General features: G+C 43.8%; 1 non-coding gene across 1 annotated transcript; it reads right to left on the bottom strand.

The window, feature by feature from the left end:
- Positions 1 to 4,586: 4,586 nt before the first annotated feature.
- LOC112392184 (U6 spliceosomal RNA) lies at positions 4,587 to 4,693 on the bottom strand. The gene has a single exon (XR_003001643.1). It is a non-coding gene; the product is annotated as a U6 spliceosomal RNA (small nuclear RNA).
- Positions 4,694 to 5,493: the final 800 nt, after the last annotated feature.

The following is a 5,493-nucleotide window of genomic DNA, read 5'->3' on the forward strand; positions in this document are numbered from 1 at the left end:
TCCCTAATATTGTTCCTTTAAAAGGAACTTTAGCCATGCTACTCCTAAAGCTAGATTCCCAGACTGTTTTGATTCTCCTCATTTTTTCAGGTAAATGAGTAACCCCACTGAGTAAGGGCTCTTAAGCCGCCTTGCCCTTTTAGTTCAACAAATACCTGGGCACCAGTGTAGCCCACCTTGAATAAATACCAGAGGATACCTGTTTCAGGGCTTCAAGTGTTTGGTTACAGCTGCATTTGTCCAATGAGTCAGCCAAACTAGCTTTATTTCCAAAGACATTCCTGAGTGCTGATTTACTCAACGGGCTGTATTTCTTGAGGATGTGATTCATTCATACCCAGCAGAGAAGGAAAGAACAACATTTGAAAGCCCACATAAGGAGGGGTGGATAAAACTGTTCTTTCTGGAAAACTGTCTTTTACAGTATGATGTGGATATTTCTGGCATTTCTCTCTGGGGCAGGGGTTGGAGATGAGGTTTCTGAGGCTGCCAATGGGGATGTGAGGAGAGCTTGCAGGTCCACCCCAAGGCTCTGAGAAAGGGGGGATTTTCTGTTCAGTGAAGACCGGCAATCAGGCCCTTTTTGGAGCTGGGGACAGATGTTCCCTGACCATGAGGATTCACAGCTGAAGCCACATTCTGTGCCTTGCTCCAGTACTGGCCATGGGGGTTTGGTAAATCAGGGAAGGGAGCCTGCTCTGGTGATGAAGCCAAGCAGGGCCCTACAGGGCCCTCCCAGGTACAAAAGCATCTCTGTGTCCTTTTACAGAACAATCTGATATATATCTCTGGGCTCTTCTACAGGAACTAAGTCCCCACCTGGGTGGAGGATGGTAACTTCAGGCTGAGCCCAAGCACATAGACCCCAGAGTGGTCAGAATCAGAAGGCTGATGACTGAGATTCCTGAAACACCACCTTGTTACCTCCCAACCAACCAATCAGAGGAGGGTTATGTACCCTACAGCCCTCACCCCAAATTTTACCTTTAAGAACTCTTCCCTGAAAACCATCAGGGAGTTGGGGGGGGGGGCGTTCTTTTGAACACGAGCCACCCATTCTCCTTGCTTGGCCCTGCAATAAACCTTTCTCTGCTCCAAACTCTGAGGTTTTGGTTCGTTTGACCTCACTGTGCGTTGGGCACGTTCATCAACGGTGACAGGAATCCAGTCTTCTCACTGTCTGCCTTCTTGTCACAGGCAAGTGCTCTGGGCTTCTTTACTAAGGAATCTTCCCTTGCTCCAGGTTTGCTTTTCCTTCTCAGGCATAGTATCTTTATTCTTTTGTTTAGAAAACATTCCAGGGACTTCTCTGGCAGTCTAGTGGTAAAGAATCTGTCTTCCAGTGCAGGGGATGTGGGTTCGATCCCTGGTTGGGGAACTAAGATCTCACATGCTGCAGGCCAACTAAGCCTGTGCACCTCTACTAGAGAGAGAAAACCTGCATGCCAGAACTAGAGAGAGCCTGCGTGCCACAACTAGAGAGAAGCCTGCGCACTGCAACGAAGAGCCCGTGTACCGCAACGACAAAAAAAGAGCCTGCATGCCGCAAGGAAGATCCCACATGACACAACGAAGACCCAATGCAGCCAAAAAAAAAAAAAAAAAAAAAGAATAAATAAAAAGAAATATAAAGAAATAAATAAGTAAATAGAAAACATTCCAGCCTGTAGGTAACCTCTATGCCATATAGGCTTTTATTCTGTCTGATCAGGAAATTCGATGACAGCCAGATGCCTTGTGCTGACTTGTCCATTTTCATGTATTCTGCACCTCAACCTGGAATCCAGCTTGATTTAGAGGTACACATGACTAGCTTCCGTTCATTCATTTGTTCATTCACTCCTTTACATATATTCCACCACTATTTATTAAGTGTCAGCTATGGGCCAAATGCTCACTCAGTTATTCATTTATGTGAATACATTTTATTCACTGGAATTTTGGGAGAAACTAGGAATGACAGGGGCTGGCTCCCAGGAGAGAAGCAGGCAGGAGAACACGGCTGAACTGGATTTCCCCAAATTTCCATGTGTAGGATGCAGGTGTGTGGCTGGAGCTGGGGCTTCTGGAGACCAGGGCATGGGCGTGGGCTGGTTTTCTGAGAAAGACAAGAGGTGAGGGTGGGAGCCCTGTGATGTACTGTGACAAGGGCCCCCACCCCCAGGGACCCTCTGATCTTCAAGCCAACAACCATAACCATGATATGCTCAGTGTGTCTGAGTTCCTTTCTGGGAAAAATGATAGGTGTGGGTTTTGCTTTTAGGGTGCCTCGGGGTAGAGCTGCCTGTGCAGAGGCAGGAGCAGAGACAAGAGTGTCTCGAAGGAATAGGGTTGGATGTCACAGCTCTTGTGGGGAGGACAAGAGACTCATCCAAGATGGTGCGATTGGGAGGCCTGAGCCAGGTTCATCTAATTTTTCTGAGGGCAAAAAATTCCTTAAGTGACACCTTCTGAGTTTCAACAAGTTTTGATTCAGTTATAGCCCTAGACCATGATGAACATTCACATTAAGTGGGCAGAAGGACATGTAAATAGACAAGCATAATATTATATACTATATAGTATGAAAATACTCTTAACTCCTAGGGAGAAGCAGCTAACTGTCTGGGGGGTCTCTGAGAAGGGTTCATGGAGAAGGTGGTGTCTGAGTTGGTGGAAAAATTGCTAGGACACCTGACAAGCAGTTGCTGTCACAGAGCCTCTGTAATCCAGCCCTTCCATCCTTGGGTGACTTTGACCTGAGCACATTGCTTATTTTATCAGTCTGCTCCCTGTCACCCACGGATGGACACTAGTTATAAACGGCATGGCTCCAAATGTCTGCTTGTTCATCTGCCGAACGTGAGTGATGTTGACCTTGTTGGGAGCTCGGTTTCAGTGTCTCAGAGAACATTATCTGTGGTGGATGTAGTCTGATAACAAATAATAAACATTCGTTTAATCCATGAAGTAGTCAGTTTCCCTAAATACTATTGATAACAGTAGGCAAGTGCATTTCAGTTCCAGGGTGGGACTTGCAAGACATTGCCCTACCTTTTGGGAAGTTCTTTTAGGAGATACTACTAAATAATGATGATGCTTATGATAATAATGGTGGAAGTAGCTGTTTATTTAGTACTTACACTGTGCTATCAACTCTATAAAACTCACGACATCCTAGGTTCCTCATTGTACAGAAATGGAAGCTCAGAGAAGGTAAATGGTAAATAAGGGGCAGTCAGTCTTCCCCCAGACTCCTCCCCTCCACTCCAGGCCATGTTGAGTCTGGAATCCAGCAGCGTGGGATTGCTTGGAGGTGCTCATTTTTTCTTTCTGAATGTTATCAACCCAGTCCCCAGCTAGGCTGTAACCACTCTGAGAGCAAGGACAGAACCTTCTACTTCTTCACCTCCCAAAATACCTAGCATGGTCTCTTGAAAAGAGTCAATACATACTTATGGGTGGTTGAAGGATTGCTTTCTAAATGGGCAGTCCTGGGTTTGGTACAGTAAGGAGGAAACAGAGAAAGATCCCACAAGGTAGAAATCTGCCTGTTAAAGTGTCTGAGTCTATTCAATGTAATGTTTGCTGTTTTTTCCTCCACAGGAGCTGTGAACACATTTCTTGTTCGTGGCCACCACTTGTATTTTTAAGCACTTCCCAAGATCCTCATGGTTGCTGGGAATCATTCCACACTTCTGCTTTTTAAAATTTTATTTTTATTGAAGTATAGGTGATTTGCAATGTTGTGTTAGTTTCACAACACAGTGTACAGCACAGTGATTCATACATATATATATATATATATATATGTATATATAGTTTTTCAGATTCTTTTCCCTTATAGGTTTTAATTTTTTAAAGAATTTTATTTTTGGCTACGTTGGGTCTTCATTGCTGCGTGTGGGCTTTCTCTAGGTGTGGCGAGCGGGGGCTACTCTTCGTTGCGGTGCGCGGGCTTCTCATTGCGGTGGCTTCTCTTGTTGTGGAGCACGGGCTCTAGGCTCATGGGCTTCAGGAGTTGCAGCACATGGGCTCAGTAGTTGCAGCACATGGGCTCAGTAGTTGCAGCACATGGGCTCAGTAGTTGCAGCACATGGGCTCAGTAGTTGCAGCACGCGGGCTCTAGAGTGCAGGCTCGGTAGTTGTGGTGCACGGGCTTAGTTGCTCTGTATCACCTGGGATCTTCCTGGACCAGGGATCGGACCTTTGTCCCCTGCATTGGCAGGTGATTCTTAACGACTGCCCCACCAGGGAATTCCCAAGATTTTTTTTTTTGATGTGGACCATTATTAAAGTCTTAAAAATTTGTTACAATACTGCTTCTGTTTTATGTTTTGGTTTTTTGGCTGTGAGACATGTGGGATCGTAACTCTCTGCCTAGAGATCAAATCTGTACCCTCTGCATTGGAAGGCAAAGTCTTAACCACTGGACTGCCAGGCAAGTCCCTCCCTTATAAGTTATTACAAAATATTGAGTATAGTTCCCTGTAGGTCCTTGTTGGTTATCTACTTTATATATAGTAGTGTGTACATGTTAATCCCAATGTCCTAATTTATCCCTCCTCTGTCCCCACTTTCCCCTTTGGCAGCCATAAGTTTGTTTTAAAGATGTGGAACGCTTCAGGAATTTGTGTGCCATCCTTGGGCAGGGGCCATGCTAATTTTCTCTGTATTGTTCCGATTTTAGTATATGTGCTGCTAAAGCCAGCACTACACTTTTGCTTTCATTGTGCCCAGACCTTCCCAAGTCTGCACCTGGCATGTACACAGGTCTTTTGTTTTTGTTCTTCCCTTTCGTGTTCTCGGGTCTCCTCCCTCTTCTGTTTCTTAAAAATGTAGCTAAGGAAGAGGTGCAGTTAGTAAGCTCTTTGCTTGAGGCTTCCTGGTTTTCATGTGATTTTGAAAATTCTGTTCTTTGAAAGTAGTTGTAAAACATGGGTGATGAGAATATTTGGCATTCATTAGGCAGTTTTATATTTGTGAATAAAAATGGTAGGAGATTCTAGCTTACCCAAATAAAATGATCTCCTCTTAGCTTAGCACCATAATAAAGTTAAAAAACAATAAAAAAGAAACAGTTCGAACAGGAATAATTTAAAAGTTTAATCCTGAGGAAACTTTTCACATTTTTGTTTTGCCCCAGAATAATAGCTCTTAAAGATGGTCATCTTTAGTTTGGTTTAGAATCAGTTTTGAGAGTGTACACAATTTCCCAGAGTTGCTTATGTTTATTTAAGCCCTCATTCTGAGCAGTGGTTTGTGCTAAACTCTGGTCAAATGTTCCTGAATCTTTGAAGACTCTGAGCTTGATCTGAGAATCTTTGCTTTAGTTTAAGGTGTCAAATTAGAGCTATTACAAAACAAGAGGACTGGAGTTGATAAAAATTGATAAGCAACTCTGAGTTTTATTACCGCTTTTACATTTATTTTTTAGTCGATTTTAGGCTAATCTTATCATTATTAACGTAGAAAAATGTAAGATGTAAAAGCTGACATTCCCCCAAGAAATTC

This window comes from Neophocaena asiaeorientalis, unplaced genomic scaffold (assembly GCF_003031525.2).
Source record: "Neophocaena asiaeorientalis asiaeorientalis breed wild unplaced genomic scaffold, Neophocaena_asiaeorientalis_V1.1 scaffold248, whole genome shotgun sequence".
Lineage (NCBI taxonomy): Eukaryota > Metazoa > Chordata > Mammalia > Artiodactyla > Phocoenidae > Neophocaena > Neophocaena asiaeorientalis.